This window comes from Saimiri boliviensis, chromosome 7, assembly GCF_048565385.1.
Source record: "Saimiri boliviensis isolate mSaiBol1 chromosome 7, mSaiBol1.pri, whole genome shotgun sequence".
Lineage (NCBI taxonomy): Eukaryota > Metazoa > Chordata > Mammalia > Primates > Cebidae > Saimiri > Saimiri boliviensis.
This window is the reverse complement of record NC_133455.1, coordinates 38,009,264-38,020,292: the sequence shown is the minus strand read 5'-3', so window position 1 is coordinate 38,020,292 and position 11,029 is coordinate 38,009,264. Positions and strand designations below refer to the sequence as shown.

Below are 11,029 nucleotides of genomic sequence, written 5' to 3'. Positions count from 1 at the left end.
ATTTCACCAGAGAAAACATACGAAGAGCTAATAAGCACATGCAAAAATGCTCAATATCATTAGTCATTACAGAAATGCAAATTAAAACCACAATGAGCTACCACCACACACCCACCAGAATGGCTATAATCAAGATGACAGACAATATCAAGTGTAGAATGGGATATGGAGCAACTAGAATGCCCTCATAATACCCTAGAGGTAGGAAGGTTAAATGGTGCAGCCACCATGGAAAGCACTGTAACAGCTTTTCAAAAGGTTAAACACACATCTACCATATGTCCCAGGAATTTCAATTCTAGGTGTCTACCCAAGGGAAATAAAAACATTTGTTGACACAAAAACTTGCATACAAATGATTATAGTAGCACTATTCATAATAGCCAAAATGTAGAAACAACTCAAATGTTCATCAGCTGGTGAATGAGTTAACAAGATGTGGCACATCCATATATGAGATACTCAGCAATAAAAGGGAACTACCAATGTACTTTATAACAGTGGTAAGTGTCAAAAACATTATGCTAAGGGAGAAAAAGCCAGTCACATAAGCTATATTAAATGACCCCATTATATGAAATTTCTAGCAAGTCCCTGCCTTGGGACTTTCTCTCTCTCTCTCTCTCTCTCTCTCTCTCTCTCTCTCTCTCTCTCTCTTTAAAATTAAAGCTAAAATACCCAGATCTCTTTTTTTAAATTATTATTAATTTTTGAGACAGTGTTGCTCTGTCACCCAGGCTGGAATGCAATGGCACGATCTTGGCTCACTGCAACCTCTGCCTCTCAGGTTCAAGCAATTCTCCTGTCTCAGCCTCCAAAGTAGCTGGGATTACAGGCTTCCACCACCATGCCTGGCTAATTTTTATATTTTTAGTAGAGACAGGGTTTCATCATGTTGGCCAGGTTAGTCTCCAACTCCTGACCTGAAGTGATCCACCTGCCTCGGCCTCCCAAAGTGCTGCAATTACAGGTGTGAGCCACCATGCCCGGCCCCAGATCTCTTAAAAGATGATTTTGGGGGGCCGGGCACAGTGGCTCACACCTGTAATCCCAGCACTTTGGGAGGCCAAGGCGGGCGGATCACGAGGTCAAGAGATCAAGACCACCCTGGTCCACATGGTGAAACCCCGTCTCTACTAAAAATACAAAAAATTAGCTGGGCATGGTGGCGCATGCCTGTAATTCCAGCTACTCAGGAGGCTGAGGCAGGAGAATTGCCTGAACCCAGGAGGCAGAGGTTGCGGTGAGCTGAGATCGCGCCATTGCACTCCAGCCTGGGTAACAAAAGCGAAACTCCGTCTCAAAAAAAAAAAAAAAAAGATTATTTTGGAAGCAGTTTGCCTGGAGGTTAAGGGTTGGAACTGTGGATCCCACCTGTGTCTAAAACCCAGTGCTCCTACTTACTAGCTGACCTGAGCATGTTACTTAGACTGAGTTTCACTTTCTTTTTCCTATATAACAAAATTAATACATACCACAGAGTTGTTTAAACTAGCACACTATCTATTAACAGCACCTGGTAAATACTCAACATGCTGATGTTATTATTTTCATTATCAACCCATCATCACTACCATCACTGTGACTGTAGTTTCCTTGGGAGACTTGAAAACTTGACTGATATGTATACGTTCTTAAAGTACATTTAGTGCTTCATTACTGCTACATTCAAGTTAATTCACTCCCCAAACATAACCATGTTCCCTTATAAACCTCATTCATTGTCTTAGGGACCTTATACTTTGAAATAAAATCCCCAGAACGTTTCACTAACAGAACAAACGCTGTATTATCCCCTGGCTAGAGCAAGGTACTTTCCAAATCAACCATAGGAAAAAAATAGTTTTAAAAGGTGCAGTTTTTGTTTGTTTCTAGGAGAACTGGACCAAAAAAATGTCAGCATCTCCTCAGAGAAGCCCGGTAAACAGGGAAATAACACTAAACAAAGAAAGCCATGTACAGGGAGCTGGTGAAGAAACACATTTGCCAGACCTTGCACCCAAAAATCACCAACACCTGCAGAGCAAAGCAAAGGGTCATGTACAGTGCTGGTGGCTTCCTGAGTGACAGCTGAAACCCGGCCAAGTTCAAAAACCCCTTGCTGTGGGTATTCTTGCTTTGTAACATCTATCTGAAAAGGGAAGGGAAACCGCACTGGGTAAACTTTCTATTCTGTAAGACAAGCGTCTTCTGGTTCTCTTTTTCTTTTTCTGGTCAGTGGGTGAAGGGACAGAACCCTGGAAAACTATCTGTGCCACCAAGCAAGACAACCCCATCACTGATGTCAGGAAAAGCAGAGCAATCACCTCTGGCTTGCCCAGCCCGCCTCACTTGCCCGTCAGCACACACTGCGTCTAAAGAACCCACTTCAGCTGGCTGGAGCATCCTTTCAGCCACATACCTCAAAGATCACCTGGGAAGAGATACCACAACATGGCAGGGGGCCATGTGCCAGGGAGGGACACGTGCCCTTCATTCACCACACTTGCCGGTCAGCCACAGAAGCCCTGTAACCTGAGCACGCTCAAGGGAAATGTGTCATGGGATTTACCCTTCTTTACCCAAGAAAACCTCACAGCCTCTGTGGGGACTTCTGGGCCCCACCTAGCTCCTGCCTCAGTAGAGAGTGGAGAAAACCAAATTCCTCACAGAAATGTCTTTTAGGGCCAAATGTAAGTGTCCCTGAAATCAAGTAGACAGTGATGTTCCTATCATTCTGTGTCTGTCCTTGAATGTTGTCTCCGTTCTGATTTTTTTCCACTACAAAGGCATAGACCCTGAGAGCTGAAAGGGCCCATAGGGATCCAGACAGGTCCCAGAGGATGGAAGTGGCCAGGCCCAGGCTAACAAACACCCAGCTTTATCCACAAAATCTGGAAAACGTTATCATGCTATCTTCGACCCAGAATATAGAAGCACTCACAAGAAAAAATATCAAGGGAGGCGAGTCCAGATTCTGAGCTAGTGTCAAAGTTCAAATCCAGTTCTGTCCCTTACGAGGGCATGTAGCCTGGGCAATTTCCTTAACCTCCATTTTCTTACCCATTAATAAGAGGATAATAACAGCATCAGCCTTACAGAGCACTCCAAGCATGAAATGTATCAATACCGAGAATTTCTATATGACTGATCATCATCATCATCATCATCCTAAAACAGACAGGGGAATAAAAGTGAAGAAGGGATGATATGGAAAAAAAGGTAGAAAGTGAATATACGGTCATTAAATAAGTAGAATATAATTTAACTTCAAAAATTCAAAGACATGGCCAGGGTCATATTAACAGGGGTTAGTGAGAACATAAACGCAAAATGTGTTACAAACCATTAGGTATGGTACGGCTCCACTATGTTAAATATTCATACCCACATGTATACACATACTTCCAGAAGAAGGTGAATTAAAATGCATGAAACATTAATTCTCTGGGCACTGGGATTAAGGTTGACCTTTATTGTCTTTTTTATTACTTTTATTTCCCAAATTTTATACAGCAGACATGTATTGCTTTAGAAATCAAAATAAATGTGGTTTTAAAGGCTGTTTAAACTTTTTTTAACTTATTTTTTTGAGACAGGGTTTCACTCTGTTACTCAGGCTGGAGCGCACTTGTGTGACTGCAGCTCACTGCTATCTCTACCTCCCAGGCTCAAGCAATTCTCCTGCTCCAGAGCCCCCGCCACCCATAGCTGGGACCACAGGTGCATGCCACCACACCCAGCTAATTTTTGTAATTTTGAAGAGATGAGGTTTCATCATGTTGCTCAGGCTGGCTTTAAACTCCTGGACTCAAAGCCCTCTGCCTGCCTCCATCTCCCGGAGTGCTCACAGGCAAGAGCTGCGGTGCCCAGCCCAGCCCAAGGCTGTCTTTTAAAAGAAGAAACTTGATACCAGGTCAGGCCTCAAATGGCAAAAGGGCTATTAGGTAGAATCCCAAGAGGGACGGCCTTTGTTTACTCAGCCAGCCAAGCCAGGAGCGCCTGTTTCTGGGAGGAGAAGAGACTTAGGGGAAAAGGGGAAGCTTAACCACCAAGCTAATGTGAAAGATGATGCCTGAGAGCACCAGGCCAGGGAAGGGCTCGGTAAAATAGGAATAAATTCCAAAAGAAAAGAAAACAGAAGAGATGACGTCAGCAGTCCCTAGTTAAAAAAAGAAGAAAGAGAATCCTGGAGCAAGCCTCTGCACAAAAAACTTCTTCCTCCTGGCTAGGACAGAAGATCAGTCACCAAAACCAAAAAGCTAAAGATCCAAATAGCTGAAAAGAGGAATCATGGGCTCCTACTGGGGACGAGACTTGCTTGGAAGACCATCTGAGGGCTTGCTGCCCAGTCCTCCACATCTGAGATCATCCCCTGATCTCAGCCAGGACCAGGGATTTCCTGCTTTTTGGCATTCAGATGCTAGAAACAGATCTGCTGACTCTGAGATCACCAACTGACAGACGCGAGCCAGGGCCCAGAGAGAACGCTCCGAGGGGTCTAAGAAGATTGAGTTTACCTGGCATCTTTCCTGGCACATATCTTCCTGGCTTGTCTTCAGTCTTTATTCCTCCCAGTTTGAGTTCCCAACCTACCTCTTTTGCAGAGATTTCTTGTAGCTCATGAAGGAGTGGACAGAAGATACAGAACAGACAACAGAGAGAAGGACTAGAGACTCCCAGCTCTTGTTCAGGGCCCCACTCTGCTCTGACAAGCATGTTAAGGTTTATCCGGATCACCCCTCCAGTTCCCCTATTTCACTGATGAGGGAAATGAGACAGGAAAAGGGAGACTGTATGTCTGTGCCCATCAAAGTCAGATGAGATGATACACTGTCTTAAGACCATCTGATTCAGGACCTTGCCTGAGTCACAAACCTTTGTAGTGACAGAGCCAGGACAAGCATATTAACTATCCTAATGGCTGCTCCTTCCTTCAGCACTCGTGGCTGCCTGCGAGCTGGACTCCACTCTCTGCTGCTCACCAGTCCCCCAACATGCACAGGGGCTCTGGCAGCCATGGCATGTCCACGTCCTCTGCCCTCTTTGTGTCCTTGTCCTCCTTCAGGGGGCTACAGCAGCATCCTGGCTAAATCTGACGGGCTGCCTGTGGGCAACAAGAAGCTTACCATGCAGAACCTCAATGACCACGTGGCCTCCTACCTGGATAAGGTGCAGCCAACAGCGAGCTGGAGGTAAAGCTCTGCGACTTGTACCAGAAGCAGGGGCCCGGGCCCTCCCATGACTACAGCCACTACAAGACCATTGAGGACCTGCAGGACAAGATTCTTGGTGCTGCCATTGAGAACTCCAGGACTGTCCTGCAGATTGGCAACGCCCATCTGGCTACAGATAACTCCCGAACCAAGTTTGAGATCCAGCAGGTTCTGCACAAGAGTGTGGAGGCTGACATCAACGGCCTGCACAGGGTGTTGGAGGAGGTGAACCCGGCCAGGACTGATCTGGAAGTGCAGATCAAAGGCCTGAAGGAGGAGCTGGCCTACCTGAAGAAGAACCATGAGGAGGAAGTCAGTGCCCTGAGGGGTCAAGTGGGAGGCCAGGTCAATGTGGAGGTGGATTCAGCTCCAGCCACCAATCTCACCAAGATCTTGAATGACAGGCAAAGCCAACATGAGGTCATGGTTGAGCAGAACCAGAAGGATACTGAAGGCAGGTTCACCAGCAGGACAGAGAAACTGAACTGGAAGGTCGCTGTCCACACACAGCAGCTCCAGGTGAGCAGGTCTGAGGTCACTGACCTGTAGTGCACCCTCTAGAGTCTTGAGATTGAGCTGCTGTAGCAGCTCAGCATGAACACTGCCTTGGAAGGCACTCTGGCAAAAACAGGCATGCTTTGGAGTCCAGCTGGCACAGATCCAGGCACTGATCTGTGGTACTGAAGCCCAGCTGAGCCATGTGTGAGTGGCAGAATCAGGAGTACCCACAGCTCCTACAGCAGGAGATTGCCACCTACCGCAGCCTGCTCCAGGGCCAGGAAGATCACTACAACCGCCTGTCCACCTCCAAGTTCCTCTGAGGCTGTGGGCTCTGGGGCTTCTGCTCTCCTCAGAGGGTGTCTCCTGGGTAGGGGGGTGGGAAGGAATGGACCCTTACACCCCTGGCTCTTCCCCTGACCTTCCAGTAAAATTTTATGGCCCAAGGGAAGAAAAAAAAGAAAAAAGAAAAGTTCCAGTCCAATTCCCAGGCTCCCAGTGGACAAATGTCAACATATAAAATGATCCAGAAGGCTAAGTCAAATTAAGGTATAATGGACAGGGGTGCCTCTTCACTTTTTCGAAGGGACAATTATAACAGAAAACATCTCAGTCAAAAAAGTGATCCTGCAATGTGGACTGCCAGGACCACAACAAGCCGGAGGGGTTGGCACCTTTTCGACACGAACCTGCATTCCTGCAGGTCCAGATCCCAGAGTGTACTGTATCCAAAGTGCCTGTGGCTAGCGTGTGTCTACAGACTCTGGAACCACACTCTTTGGCTTCCAACCCTGGGTCTACCACTTACTCTGTGACTTTTGGCCAGCGTTTTAATCTTTCTGTGTCTCCATTTCTTCTCCTGGAAGGTAAGCACTAAGTATCTCCTATCTTTAAAAGTTCCTAAGAAGTCTGCATCCTAGGCCACCCTATATTTATGTGCCCACCGACCCGCCCTTTCTGTCCCCTTTGAATCCAACCTGAGGCGGAGGACAGATCTCTCTCTCAGCCTCAGAAAGTGAATCATGATGGGATTCAACGTTTTCTTTGATTTTCTCCTTCTCTTTGGCCAGTGACAAGTCAAAGGCGGATATGACTTGGGTCTCACAAAACAGGGAGGTCAGCAGGGAAAGGCTTCCTCTCCCAATAAAAAGACATTAAGTTTGGCCAGGTAAGGTTGTTCACGCCTGTAATCCTAGCACTTTGGGAGGCTGAGGCAGGCAGATCACCTGAGGTCAGGAGTTCGAGACCAGCCTGGCTAATGTGCTGAAACTCATCTCTACTAAAAATAAAAAAATTAGTCAGGTGTGATGGCACACACTTGCAATCCCAGCTACTCGGGAGGCTGAGGAAGGAAAATCGCTTGAACCCGAGAGGCAGAGGTTTCAGTGAGCTGAGATCATGCCATCGCACCCCAGCCTGGGCAACAAGAGCAAAACTCCATATACAAAAAGTGAAAAAAAAAAAAGACATAGGTTTATGCAAAGTGTATTAGGCCATTCTTGCACTGCTATAAAGGAATACCTGAGATTGGGTAATTTATAAAGGGAAGAGGTTTAAGTGGCTCACAGTTCTGCAGGCTGTACATGCATGGCACCAGAATCCCGACACAGCTTCCAGGGAGGCCTCGGGAGTCTTTCACTCATGTAAGAAGGCAAAATGAGAACAGGCATGTCACATGGCAAGTGCAGGAGCAAGAGGGCTGGGGGAGAGGTGCCACAAACTTAAACAACCAGATCTCATGAGAACTCACTCACTATCACAAGGACAGTGCCAAGACATGAGGAATCTGCCCCCATGACCCAAACACTTCCCACCAGGCCCCACCTCTAACACTGGGGATGACATTTCAACATGAGATTTGGGCGGGGACAAATATCCAAACCATATAACACAAAGGAAGCCTTTTGACCAGGCATCCCCAGCTAGGGCCCGCGGGCTGCATGCAGTCCCCTGAGGCCATTTATCTGGCCCCCCACTGCACTTCAGGAAGGGGCACCTCTTTCATTGGTGGTCAGTGAGAGGAGCACAGTATGTGGCGGCCCTCCAATGGTCTGAGGGACAGTGAACTGGCCCCCTGTGTAAAAAGTTTGGGGACGCCTGCTTTTGACCCTTCCACTGCCTTTAGTGCTCCATCTGTAGCCATGGGGAAAGAGCCAGGAAGGCCAAGGGGATCTTAGCCCTGAGCCCTAACACTGTCCTGGTCTCTGTGCCCAGCCCAGCCTCCACCTATTCCAAGGATGACTATGAGGAATGTGACCCCTGCTTGTTTACAGCACTGTTGCCTAACTCTTCTTCTGCTTGTGGCCAAATGCTATCCCAATAGATCGACTGTACGAGTTTATTCTCATTAAAAAACATTTAAAATCATGTTCTTCAAAAAGTTACGAAGTGATGTCGCAATATCAGTATGACTCACAGCATTGTTTTATATACACACACACATACAGAAATATAGGAGAGTGTGTATATACACACATACACATACACATGTATACCCATATATAGTGTGTATATACATTATATATATAATTATGTACATTTTATATATATTACATATATTATGTACCAATATAGTTATATATTATATATATTATATATTAGTATATACCCATGGTATTATATACTCATATATAGTGTGTATATACATTATATATATTATATATACATATACAGTGTGTGTGTATATATACTATATATATATGTATATATATATATACACACACACACATATATACAGGTACACCCATATATAGTGTGTATATACATTATATATATAATATATAATGTATAATGTATATAATATATAATATATAATGTGTGTGTATAATGTATATACACACACTCCTATATTTCTGATCTGTGTGTGTATACAAAACAACACCGTGACTCATACTGATATTGCGACATCACTTTGTAACTTTTTGAAGAACATGATTTTAAATGTTTTTTAATGAGAAAAAACTCATACAGTTCATCTATTAGGATAGCATTTGGCTGCAAGCAAAAGAAGAGTTAGGGTGTACATGTCACATATATTTCCCAGCTTTGTCCACTCAGGCAGCCTTGAAGTTGTGATGTCCCTGTAGCAACAAGCACACCTAGTATCTGGACCTTGGTTTCTAAGTACCATCCTCCAGTAAAAGAGATCAGTGTTCCTTGAAGAAATGGCTGACTCAAGAACTGCAGCAAGGAAAATACAAGATGAACCTGGACATCTTAGAATGCCAGAAAGCAAGGGAGGTGCTTTTTTTAAAAGGTAAGGGTAAGAAAGGAAAAAAGAAGAAAGATGAGGCATGTCAAACGGACATATAAGCCAAACTGAAGGAGTTCCCAAAAGCCAAAGCTGGAACAAATTGGAGCAAAAAATAAAAAGAAAGGAACAGTAGTATTAGATCATAACCCAAAGAATAAAACAAATGTCTGTGAGTCCATACCGAAATAAATAAGTGACCAAGTAAATACATATAGCAAAAGGGATAGATCTTCCTTACAAATGAATTCCAATTAATAAATGTGGAAGCTGTCAGGAAAATAGAAAATCACCCATATTTCACTGGAGCAGAAATGTCTGCCCTAAAAAAAATTATAGCCTTCAATCTTTTGACAAATGATCAGCTATTGTACTTCCAATGAGAGCAGGATTATGGACATTAATACAAAACTCGACAGCTTACAAAACTTTTTTTTAAGAAAGAAAATAGCAAATCATGATTTGAACACCATAGTAGTAACTGCTTCAAGAAGACCAATTGATGAAGCTAAAATTAGTGTGTGAAACTTTATGGAGAAACATTATCTATACAGCCTTGAAATATCTCCTTCCCCAATAGTAATATTAATACAAATATTAATTACTATAGTGGTTTTAAAGTATGTCCACAGACGCTTTGATATGCCTCCAAGAGATGGAACTTAATTCCCCCATACCCTGAGTATGAGCTGGACTCTGATTCCTCTCTAATTAATAAATGATGGAGGCTAAGCATGGTGGCTCATGCATGTAATCCCTGTGCATTAGGAGGCCAAGGTGGGTGGATCATGAGGTCAGGAGTTCAAGGCCAGCCTGGCCAACATAGTGAAACCCCCTTCCCTACTAAAAATACAAAAATCAGCCAGGCGTAGTGGCAGGTGACTGTAGTCCCAGCTACTTGGGAGGCTGAGGCAGAAGAATTGCTTGAACCCAGGAGACAGAGGTTGCAGTGAGCCAAGATTGTGTCACTGCACTACAGTCTAGGCAACAGAGCAAGACTCTGTCTCTGAATGAATGATAGAAAGGGAAAAGTAACCTTACAGTAGTGAAACATAGCAGACATGACCTATAACTAAGTGAGGTTAACATCACCAGTAATAAGCCATCTTGACATCATGTACTCCCTCACAGGACGCAGTGAGAAGAGCATGTTACCTGCATTGTATTTGTCCCCAAAATCCATAACCGCAGTCTAATCCTGAGAAGGCACTACACAACCCCAAATGAAAGGACATTCTATCCAATACCTGAACACTATTCTTCAGAAGTGTCAAGGTCATATGTCTCAGTCCATTTAGTGTTGTTATAAAGCAACATATGAGGCTGGGTAATTTATAAAGAAAGAGGTTTGTTTGGCTCATGGTTCTGCAGGCTATTCAAAAAGCATAGTGTCAGCATTTGCTTCTGGTGAGGGCCTCAGGCTGCTTCCACTCATGGCGAAAGGTGAAAGGGAACTGTGTGTGCAGAGATCACATGGTGAGAGGAGAAGCAAGAGAGAGGAGAGGGGCCGGGTACAGCTCATGTTTGTAATCTCAACACTTTGGGAAGCAAAAGGGGAGAATCCCTTGAGCCCAGGCATTTGAGACCAGCCTGGGCAACATGGTGAAACCCATCTCTACAAAACAGAAAAATTCGCTGGGCAAGGTGATGTATACCTTTGTCACAGCTCTTTGGGGGACTGAGGTGGGAGGATCTCTTGAGCCCAGGAGGTTGAGGCTGCAGTGAGCTGTGATCAGGCCAGTCCACTTCAACCTGAGCAAAAGAGCAAGACCCTATCTCAAAAAAAAAAAAAAAGAGAGAGAGAGAAAGAGAGTACATGTGCTAGGCTCTTTTTAGCAACCAGCTCTCATGGGAACTAGCAGAGTGATAACTCACTCATTATCACAAGGACTGTACCAAGCTCTTCACTGGGGATCTGTTGGAGATTGGTCAGAATAGTGGAAGAAATTTTAGAAAGCACAAACCTTCTTGGAAGGCCAGAAGGTTTTACAAAAGCCTCGGAAGAAGGTTATGGCTGAAAGCAGCCTATCCTCTTATCTTGAACTAATAGCATAGAGCAAATAACAAGGAAATATAGAAGAGTTTA

At 44.6% G+C, this 11,029-nt stretch overlaps 1 protein-coding gene and 1 pseudogene across 3 annotated transcripts in view; one reads left to right on the top strand and one right to left on the bottom strand.

Annotated features, from left to right (window-relative positions):
* LOC101044394 (keratin, type I cytoskeletal 19 pseudogene) overlaps positions 1-6,016 on the top strand; it is a 37,271-nt pseudogene extending 31,255 nt beyond the window's left edge.
* Positions 1-11,029, bottom strand: part of TMCC3 (transmembrane and coiled-coil domain family 3) — a 382,147-nt gene that overhangs the window by 271,126 nt on the left and 99,992 nt on the right. The window lies entirely within an intron of this gene.